We start from the raw sequence: 11,644 nt of genomic DNA, 5'->3' as shown, positions 1-11,644 counted from the left end.
GGAGCTCCTGGGAGGAGTCCCTTGTTAGGTTAGCGATGATACTGTACTGAACAAATATTTGGGATTGTTTTTGTTGAGGCGGATGAGATTTGAGTAGTATTTAGAATTAGCTAAGGTAAGCATGCGTTTATAAATTATTAAACTATCACTCCATGCTTGATGGAAAACCTCAAGTTTAGTCGCAAGCCATTTGCGTTACAGCTGCGATGCGTGGGTTCATTTATTATTTGTGTAAGACCACAGCTATCAATTATAGTCTGGAGCGCCACGCACGGTGGGTCCAATGGGGTATTCATATGGATATTAAAGTCCCCCGTTGTAATTATATTGTCGGCGTGCATCACTAGATCAGCGACAAACTCTGAGAATTCGCTGATAAAGTCCGAATAGGGCCCAGGGGGGTGGTAGATAACAGCCAGGTAGAGGCAGCGGTGAGACAGACCTTATAGTAAGCACCTCAAATTATTTATATTTATTAATTAGGTTCTCGCGATCATCAAGACCGTGCAATAACTACCGACTTTCGAAAAACATCACCGTCAAAAACAAGTACCCTCTACTCCTGCTCAATCCTTCCTTCGAGCCTCTTGCACTGGCCACCAAACCAGACTTGCGGAACGCCTATCACCTTGCAGGGATCAAAGAGAGCGATGAGTAGAAGACGGCTTTCAACACCCATCTAGGGCATTATATAAGGTAATGCCCTTCAGACTCACCAACGCCAGTGCGGTCTTCCAGACTCTCGTCACTGACATTCTCCGGGACATACTGGATCAGCTCATCGTGGTATATATCTGGATGATATTCTGATGTTTTTCCATAGCCTGCAGGAGCACCAACAGCACGTCTGTCTCGTCCTACAGCGCCTACTGGCGAAGGCGGAGAAGTGGAGGTCCCACACACTTCCCGTGGAATTTTTGAGATTTGTTGTCGAGAGGGGCCACATCAGATGATCAAGGCAGTTTTGGCTTGGTTACAGCCCTCCACCAGGACGGAACTAAGGAGGTTCCTAGGATTCGCTGGCTTCTACTGCTGTTTTATCCGTGACTTCTGCAAGGTAGCCGCACCACTTCATCCCCTCACATTAACCAATACTCCCTTTCTATGGACTCAAGAGTCCAGTAAAGCTTATGAGGGACTGAAGAGGAGCTTCATCTCCGCTCCGGTCCCCATTCACCTGGACTTGGACTGTGCCTTCTTGGTGGAGGTGAAGATGTCGGACTCTGAGATCGAGGCAGTACTCTTTCAACGCTCCAGGGTTGCAAAACGTGGTTCACCTATGTGCCTTCTTTTCTAGGCATCTCTCCCAGGCTGAGTGGAACACACGATGCTGGAAATAGGGAGTTATTGGCGGTCCACAAGGCATTGTCAGAATGGAGGCATTGGTTAAAACAGTGGTGCCCAACCCCCCGGTCCGTGGGACAAATTTTCAAGCGTTGACCGGTCCGCAGCTACAAAAAGGTCGGGGAACACTGGGTTAGAAGGAGCCAAGCACCAATTCCAGATCCTAACAGACCACAGCAACCTTCTCCATATCCCCTCAGCCAAGAGACTGAACAATCACCAGGCAAGATGGCAAAAACATTTTCCGTAACTTCGACTATGTTCTTTATTACAGACCGGGGTTGAAGAGTACTGAGGCTGATGCACCCTCGAGACAGTTCATGAAAGAACCCACCTGCCCGTCAGTGGTCAAACCCATCCTTTCTCCTACTCGCATTGTGGGAATGGTATCATGGAAAGTTGAGGACCTAGTCAAGACTGTGTTTTGCTCCAATCTAGGACCAGGTGCTGGACCTCCCAGCAAGCATTTTGTCCATTGTGAGTTTTGATCCAGGCTTCTGGATTGGGGGCACTCCAGTTTATTCTCCTGTCATCCGAGGTTTCAATGTACACTATCCTTCATAACACAACGTTTTTGGTGACCATCCATGGCGGCAGACACACGTGAGTTCATCGCTGCCTGTACCACTTGTGCTCGCAGAAAACTCACTTGTGCCCGCAGCAAACCCTCCTACTGCTGGTCTCTTGTGTCCTCTGCCGATTTCTGCCTGTCCATGGTTGCGCATGCTCTGGATTTCGTTACGGGATTTCCGGTTTCAAGAGGTAACATCACAGTACTTACCGTTGTCGACCGTTTCTCCAAGGCACCTCACTTCATCCTGCTTCGTAAGCTTCCTTCCTCCTCTGAGACGGCTGACCTCCTCACCCTGCACGTCATCAAACAACACGGCATTCTGATGGACATCGTATCTGACCGGGGCCCACAGTTCACCTCCAGGGTATGGAGAGCCTTCTGCAAGGGGATTGGGGCCTCGGTCAGCCTCACTTCCAAATACCACCCTTAGAAAAACGAGCAGCCAGAGAGAGCCAACCAGGGCTTGGAGATCATGCTGCGTTGTGCTGCCAACCGCCAGCCAGCCTCTTGGAGCAAGTTCCTTCGCTGGGTCGAGTACTCCTACAAGGCTACGAAGACTCGTGGATCGGGGTAGTACTCTTTCAACGCTCCAGGGTTGAAAACCTGGTTCACTCATGTGCTTTCTTTTCTAGGCCTCTCTCCCCGGCTGAACGGAACTACGATGCTGGAAATAGGGAGTTATTGGCGGTCCACGAGGCATTGGCAGAATGGAGGCATTGGTTGGAAGGAGCCAAGCACCAATTCCAGATCGTAACAGACCACATCAACCATCTCCACATCCCCTCAGCCAAGAGACTGAATGATCACCAGGCAAGATGACAACATTTTTTCTGTAACTTCGACTATGTTCTTTATTACAGACCGGGGTCGAAGAATCCTAAGGCTGTTGCACTCTCGAGACGGTTCATGGAAGAACTCACCGGCCCGTCAGTGGTCGAACCCATCCTTCCTTCTGCTCGCATTGTGGGAATGGTGTCATGGAAAGTTGAGAACCTAGTCAAGTCTGCGCTTCGCTCCAATACAGGACCAATTGGTGGACCTCCTAGCAAGCTTTTTGTCCACCGTAAGCTTTGATTCAGGCTTCTGGATTGGGGCCATTCCGGTTTATTCTCCTGTTATCCTGGGTTTCAATGTAGATTATCCTTCGTAGGACAAAGTTTTTGGTGGCCATCCATGGCGGCAGACACACGTAAATTCATCGCTGCTTGTACCACGTGTGCCCGCAGCAAACTCACTTGTGCCAAACCCTCTCACAGACGTCCTGCTGGTCTCCTGTGTCCTCTGCCGATCCCTGCCCGTTCATGGTCGCACATGGCTCTGGACTTCGTTACGGGATTTCCAGTTTCAAAAGGTAACATCACAGTACTTACCATTGTTGACCATTTCTCCAAGGCACCTCACTTCATCCTGCTTTGTAAGCTTCCTTCATCCTCGATAACGGCTGACCTCCTCACCCTGCACGTCATCAAACAACACCCCAGTTCACCTCCTTGGTATGGAGAGACTTCTGCAAGGGGATTTGGGCCTCGGTCAGCCTCACTTCCAAATACCACCCTCAGAGCAACAGGTAGGCTAAGAGGGCCAACCAGAGCTTGGCCACCATGCTGCGTTGTGTTGCCAACCGCCAGCCAGCCTCTTGGAGCAAGTTCCTTCGCTGGGTCGAGTACTCCTACAACGCTACGAAGACTCGTGGATCGGGGTAGTACTCTTTCAACGCTCCAGGGTTGAAAACCTGGTTCACTCATGTGCTTTCTTTTCTAGGCCTCTCTCCCGGCTGAGCGGAACTACGATGCTGGAAATAGGGAGTTATTGGCGGTCCACGAGGCATTGGCAGAATGGAGGCATTGGTTGGAAGGAGCCAAGCACCAATTCCAGATCGTAACAGACCACATCAACCATCTCCATATCCCCTCAGCCAAGACACTGAATGATCACCAGGCAAGATGACAACATTTTTTCTGTAACTTCGACTATGTTCTTTATTACAGACCGGGGTCGAAGAATCCTAAGGCTGTTGCACTCTCGAGACAGTTCATGGAAGAACTCACCGGCCCATCAGTGGTCGAACCCATCCTTCCTTCTACTCGCATTGTGGGAATGGTGTCATGGAAGGTTGAGAACCTAGTCAAGTCTGCGCTTCGCTCCAATACAGGACCAATTGGTTGACCTCCTAGCAAGCTTTTTGTCCACCGTGAGCTTTGATCCAGGCTTCTGGATTGGGGGCATTCCAGTTTATTCTCCTGTTATCCTGGGTTTCAATGTAGATTATCCTTCGTAGGACAAAGTTTTTGGTGGCCATCCATGGCGGCAGACGCACGTAAATTCATCGCTGCCTGTACCACATGTGCCCGCAGCAAACTCACTTGTGCCAAACCCTCTCACAGACGTCCTGCTGGTCTCCTGTGTCCTCTGCCGATCCCTGCCCGTTCATGGTCGCACATGGCTCTGGACTTCGTTACGGGATTTCCAGTTTCAAAAGGTAACATCACAGTACTTACCATTGTCGACCGTTTCTCCAAGGCACCTCACTTCATCCTGCTTTGTAAGCTTCCTTCATCCTCGATAACGGCTGATCTCCTCACCCTGCACGTCATCAAACAACACCCCAGTTCACCTCCTGGGTATGGAGAGACTTCTGCAAGGGGATTTGGGCCTCGGTCAGCCTTACTTCCAAATACCAACCTCAGAGCAACAGGTAGGCTAAGAGGGCCAACCAGAGCTTGGCCACCATGCTGCGTTGTGTTGCCAACCGCCAGCCAGCCTCTTGGAGCAAGTTCCTTCCCTGGGTCGAGTACTCTGAACAACGCTACGAAGAACTCCGCTACCAGTACGTCCCCATTTGAGTGCTCACTGGGGTACCAGCCCCCCATGTTTTCCCAGCAGTAACAGGAGGTCGCATTTCCTTCAACAAAGGCCCACGTTAAGCGCTGTCAGAGGGTGTGTAGAGCCACTCGTGGGGCACTGGAAAGAGCTATATGGAAAGGATGCGTCATAGTGACAACCGTTGCCGCATACCTGCTTCGTCATACCAGACGGGACAACGTATTATGTTGCTTGGTAAAGACCTCACCCCAACCCCTCCCGTAGGTTGCTGGAGAATGTCGACATGGTAAGACAAGGAAATCCTCTGGGTCCATTGACAGGGTAGGGGGATCGTTTACCTAGTTGACTGGGAGGGTTATGGACTGGAGGGCGGATCTTGGGTGACAGCCGCCTACCTGGCCAATCCCTTTCATCTTGAGTATTTCTACAGTGGCACCCTTGATGCTCCCCGTTGCTTGTCGGGGGCCTCACTTTAGAAGAGGGGTACTGTCGTCTGCTTCACCAGAGCAGACGATGGCGTGGAACACCGCAGTGTATATGTTTCTTTTACTTTGTATACATAGCTGTATGTAGAAGTGGCTGGTTGCATCAACTCTGCTCCTTTTATATCTTTGATGTGTGCTATGGCTATTAGTTTTTTCCCTTGGCCTCGGTCTGGACCCCTCTCTCCAGGGGCCCACACTCCAGAAGTGAAAGTTGGCAGACCCATCAGCGATCCTGTTCTGTCTCCCTGTAATGTTTGTCTGATTTTGAATGGGATTGTGCTGGAATTTTTTATTTCCCCTCGGGATTAAGGAAGTACTTCTGATTCTAATTCTGATTCCCTGTGCCTGTGTCTTATGTCCTCATTGTTGCCCGCAGTGTTCTCGACCCTCAACCCTTGCTTGGACACGAACTTCGTTGCTTCTTTCTTTGCTTGCTTGCCTACGGACTCCCTTCTCGCCTTGCACCTTTGGTCTGACGAAGGATTCATCCAACACACACTTACAACAAACTCTGGTATCATTTAAATGTTAATTCTACACATCGTCTTGCACCATTCACATTTAGTAGCATACTGTACACACTCCACCAATTCATCAACATCAAGTTCAATAAACCTATTGAATTGATCCCTTGTGTTGTATCATCTCCTTCCCCTGTCGTACATAACATAAACAGATATTATAGATATATATGAACAAAAATACATATATGTATGTATGTATATATATATATATATATGAAGAGTTCATACGCAAAAACCGATAAACGCCATTTTGATAAAGTTTAGCCCAGCCTCGGTAATATATAGTCCGCCACTTCTATTGTGGTATACCAAAATCAATTTGTTTGCAAATGCGGACAAATGCCACTTTTAACGTCATTTAGTTCAGCGATTTATTGCAAGAGCCGATAAGCGCCATGGATCATCTACCACAAAAGCCGATATATCCGTTTGCCCAACCAGCGCTGCAGTACGGGATCACGTGACAAACAAAATGGGGTCGCGCACGGACTCACTCAGTGTTGTTATCCACGCATGAATAATTTGGAAGCTTCTCCTGTGAACACTGTTAAGCCAGCGAAAAAATCTGACCTGTTGAAGTTATTTGATGTTGGCGCTAGCACGCGTGTCCGTGAGTTTTACACCGCTGCATTAAACGATGTTGTCGAGCATGGAGCTAATGTCGATAGCGATGATGAGTGAGCTGTTATCTGCACAGGAGTGTTTTTGATAGGCAAACCAGGTTGAGCATTGGTGGTTGTTTTATTAATAAAACATTGTCTTAATTGCAACACTGTTTTTTTTGTTTTTTCATTTTGTGCTGAAAGCACAAGGTAAATATGTGAGGTCACAGTTTTAAAAAAGCATGTCCGGTTAGCAAGTACGAAAAAACAATGTTCGCAGGGACAGCTAGATTTATGCGTACCAAGGTATCGAAACTGTTAAATAATGAAGTAAAGAAATGTGAAAAGTTGTTACGTTGAAATGTGGCTTTCGATACATTTCACGTTCTGTTTTTCTCTCTATCTTTATATTGAATATTATGCGAAATAACGACCGCAAAGAAAACGATTTTGGAGATATCTGTTTTTGCGACATATCATAATTTGGATATATCTGCTTTTGACGTAAAACCACATCAAACACTCTTACTTGAAAGCCATTCATTACATCAGCATTTCTTAAAAGTTTAGGCTTTCATGACTTGCGTATGTTGATATTAAATAAACCATTGTACACTGTACCCTGCCCTCCGCCCGATTGTAGCTGGGATAGGCGCCAGCGCCCCCCGCGACCCCGAAAGGGAATAAGCGGTAGGAAATGGATGGATGGATGGCATTGTACACTTGTACATGTACCGGCAACACCAGCAGGCAGAAAATCGTTAATATACAGAATCGGTCAAAATGGATTTATCTGCTTTTGCATATGAACTCTTCATATATATATATATATATATATATATATATATATATGTATATATATATATATATATATATATATATATTTATATATATATATATATATATATCCATCCATCCATGTTTAACCGCTTATTCCCTTTGGGGTCGCGGGGGGCGCTGGTGCCTATCTCAGCTACAATCGGGCGGAAGTCCTTGTACACCCTGGACAAGTCGCCACCTCATCGCCCACTCACATTCTCACACTAGGGCCAATTTAGTGATGCCAATCAACCTATCCCCAGGTGCATGTCTTTGGAAGTGGGATGAAGCCGGAGTACCCGGAGGGAACCCACGCATTCATGGGAAGGACATGCAAACTCCACACAGAAAGATCTCGAGCCCGGGATTGAACCCCAGACTACTCAGGACCAAGGGCGTAGAATTGGGTAGGGACGCTAGGGACACGTCCCTACCAATATCCAGCCGCTACTGTGTAGTCACTATCAATACAAGCGCTGCCCGTAATGTTTAGTCAATGATTATGGCACAGAAAGGGTTAAATGTCGGTCTCTGCTAGAAGTCCCGCCTCTAACCTAAATATTGCTCCCTGATTGGTTGCCTGTTTCATGCTAACTTACTTGTAATTGGCTGTCCCCGCTGTCACTCCTTCTGCTTGTAAAAGCTAGCCTACATTCTAGTTGCTAGCGAGCGGACGAGAGTGTCACGCCAAATTTCTTCCCCCCTACAAAAACCTTACCCCCCATTTACTTCCGGGGTCATGATTAATACAGACGTTTTGTTAACGCTATATTATAAGAATATAACGCTATATTATAAAAATACAGACGTTTTGTTAACGCTGTATTATAAAAAAAAATAAAAAACAATTTATAAACACAAGCTATGGGATGACGCATTTACTTCCGGGGTCACGTTTCCTCTAATGTCATCCTATCGTCTTTTCCTCTGCTTTTTTTCAGGTGAAAGTCAATGCTTAGTCCCCTTTACCATTGTTAACCCTCCCCGGAGGTGAAAGTTAACCTTGAACATGTGAATTCAACTACTTTAGTCCGTTTTTTAACATCGTAAAAACATCAGCTGTCTTTTATTACGGACTCCAACGGTCCGTTGTCATGGATACATGACAACAACTTCCATTCATACCAGTCATGCGTGCCTGAGGCGGAGTGATAGCCTACGCTGTGATAAGGCTTTAGAATATTTAAACCACGGTTAACAACCAATCAAATCGCCTGATTTCACCTTTCCGTTTTATTTTTGAAATTATTTTTTAGTTTCATGTATTTGTGTAGAAGTGAGCAACGGTTTGAAAATACCAAAGTGGTGGAAATACAATAAGCCCTCACTAGATGATCATGTGATTTTACAATTATAAAATATAATTCATTAATATGAAGTAATATTCATCCATCCATCCATTTTCTACATATTTAGTAAAATCCTTTTTGCTCAGGCAGTAACTGTACCATCAAGCTCTATGGTCATTGTCCTTAATGTATCTGTCATGCATCAACATATTTTTGGCCGGCAGTTCATTTCTGTGACAGACCGGCGGAGGCATGTGTTTGGCTCTTTAAAATAGGAACAACCAGTGGACACTAATCTGCTTGTATTTGAGTATTAGTGACAAACATATTTACAGTACAAAAGCAGCAATAGAAAGAAGTAGTTGAAGGGAAAAATTGTGAGTGATTTAAACACAAGTTGGGGAAAAGATTATTACAGTTCATTTATGTTTATTTACAATGTTGTATTGCATGAATGTATTTCTGATGTTGTTGATGGACAGTAAGCTATGTTAATTAACAGTATGATGCAGAGTTGCACTACAGCCCTACACTAAAGAGTAAAGATGAGAACTCTTCCAAGTTGTCTTCTTTGCTTTCATTTTAGTTGCTTTACCCTATAACATCTGCATGACGTGAAATTATGATTGCTAATGTAAAAAAAAAAAAAAGTAAACTTTCAGAGTGCTGCCTTGGAGCACTTTTGTGTCCCCACCAATCTCAAAATCAAACCTACTCCCTTGCTCAGGACCTTCGTATTGTGAGTCAGACGCACTAACCCCTCTGTCACCGTGAAGCCCATATATATATATATATATGTATATATATATATATATATATATATATATATATATATATATATATATATATATATATATATATATATATATATATATATATATATATGTATACACATTTTAACTATATATAACATATATATATGTGTGTTGGTTTTTGGCCTTGCTGTTTACGTGCAGTGATTTCTCCAGATTCTAAAGTTAAGTTAAAGTACCAATGATTGTCACACACACACTAGGTGTGGCGAAATGTTTCCTCTGCATTTGACCTATTCCCTTGATCACCCCCTGGGAGGTGAGGGGAGCAGTGGGCAGCAGCGGTGCCGCGCCCGGGAATCATTTGTGGTGATTTAACCCCCAAATCCAACCCCTGATGCTGAGTGCCAAGCAGGGAGGTAATGGGTCCCATTTTTGTAGTCTTTGGTATGACTCGGCCGGGGTTTGAACTCACAACCTACCGATTTCAGGGTGGACTCTCTGAACCTTTTGATTACGGTGCGTGGGTGGTGAAATCCCTAAATTCCTTGCAATAGCTGGTTGACAAAGGTTGTTCTTAAACAATTTGCTCAGGCATTTGTTGACAAAGTGGTGACCCTCATCACATCCTTGTTTGTGAATGACTGAGCATTTAATGGAAGCTGCTTTTATACCCAATCATGGCACCCACCTGTTCCCAATTAGCCTGTTCACCTGTGGGATGTTCCAAATAAGTCTATGATGAGCATTCCTCAACTTTCTCAGTCTTTTGTGCCACTTGTGCCAGCTTTTTTGAAACATGTTGCAGGCATCAAATTCCAAATGAGCTAATATTTGCAAAAAATAATTAAGTTTCTCAGTGTGAACATTGAATATCTTGTCTTTGCAGTCTATTCAATTGGATATAAGTTGAAAAGGATTTGCAAATCATTGTATTCTCTTTTTATTTACCATTTACACAACATGACAACTTCACTGCTTTTTGGGGTTTCTACTGTGTGGACTGGAAGTATAACTGCTATGTTTAAATGCTATATAGAGTTCTATTACACTGGTAGAGACGCACTTAGTTCTGCCCCCTCTGATGTCACACAAGAGTGGCCTGTCCCTCTCTCTCTCTCTCTCTCTCTCTCTCTCTCTCTCTCTCTCTCTCTGTCTTTTCCCTCTATCTTTCTCTTTGTCTCTCTCTCTCTCTCGCTTTGTCTCTTGTTGTCTCTCTCTTTCTCTCTTTCTGTGTCTCTCTCGCTCTCTTTCTTTTTCTCTCTCTCTTTCTTTGTTTGTCTCTCTCTCTTTGTCTCTCTCTGTCTCTTTCTCTCTCTCTTTGTCTCTTTCACTGTGTGTGTGTATGCGTGTGCGTGCGCGTGCGTGTGTGTGTGTGTGTGTGTGTGTGTGTGTGTGTGTGTGTGTGTGTGTGTGTGTGTGTGTGTGTGTGTGTGCGTGTGTGTGTGTGTGTGTGTGTGTGTGTGCGTGTCTCTGAGGAAATGTTTTATGTGTTTGCAGCTCCATAAAAGCACAATTTAGGAGTGTGTGAATATTCATGAGTGTGTTGAGGGAACACTTGCTGGCTGCAACTTCAACAACTGTCAGAGAAGTGAGGAATACTCATATGTAGTACTTGTATTCTCATGTGTAGTACTCTAGTATTACTCATATGTAGTACTTGTACTCTAATATCAGTCAAATATGCAGTACTTGTACTGTATTAAGACTCATATGTGTATTCATACCCTAATATCACTCATATGCAATACTTGTACTATATTATCACTCATAAGCAGTAATTATACTCACAGTATTTGTATTCTCTCTCATATGCAGTATAATTAGACTCTATTATTACTCATATGCTATTTATACTCTATAACTCTATTTATACTCTATTTATACTATATTACTCATATGCGGTATTTATACTCTATTATTACTCACACACAGTATTTTCACTTTCCGATGCATTTGCACTTTATTATTACTCATATGCAGTATTTGTACTGTCTAACTCACATGCAGTATATATGTGTGTGTGTGTGTGTGTGTGTGTGTGTGTGTGTGTATTCTATGATCACCCCGATGCAGTATTTGTACTTTAGTTGTTACTTAGTACTTGCATTCTTAAGTCCATTAAAAATCATCTTGACAAAAATGTATGCAGTTTTTCAAATATTCCATGTAGTATAAATAATACATAAATAAGAAATACACAGTACACATTAGGTGTATTTCACGACTAATGACTTCCTAAAAATGGAAAACATTAAATAATAAATAACTTAAAACACTTCAGTACTGTGTCTAATTCATTTAATGAGAAAAAGTACAACATGTAGAGTACAAAGTACCATTTTTTACTGCAAAAACGCTCAAATGAGGTAAAAATATGCAAAATGATTCGAAGAAAACATTCATAACTTCTCTTTTTTTATCTCATTGGT

Source organism: Nerophis ophidion, linkage group LG07, assembly GCF_033978795.1.
Source record: "Nerophis ophidion isolate RoL-2023_Sa linkage group LG07, RoL_Noph_v1.0, whole genome shotgun sequence".
Classification (NCBI taxonomy): Eukaryota; Metazoa; Chordata; class Actinopteri; order Syngnathiformes; family Syngnathidae; genus Nerophis; species Nerophis ophidion.
This window is presented reverse-complemented; position numbering follows the sequence as displayed.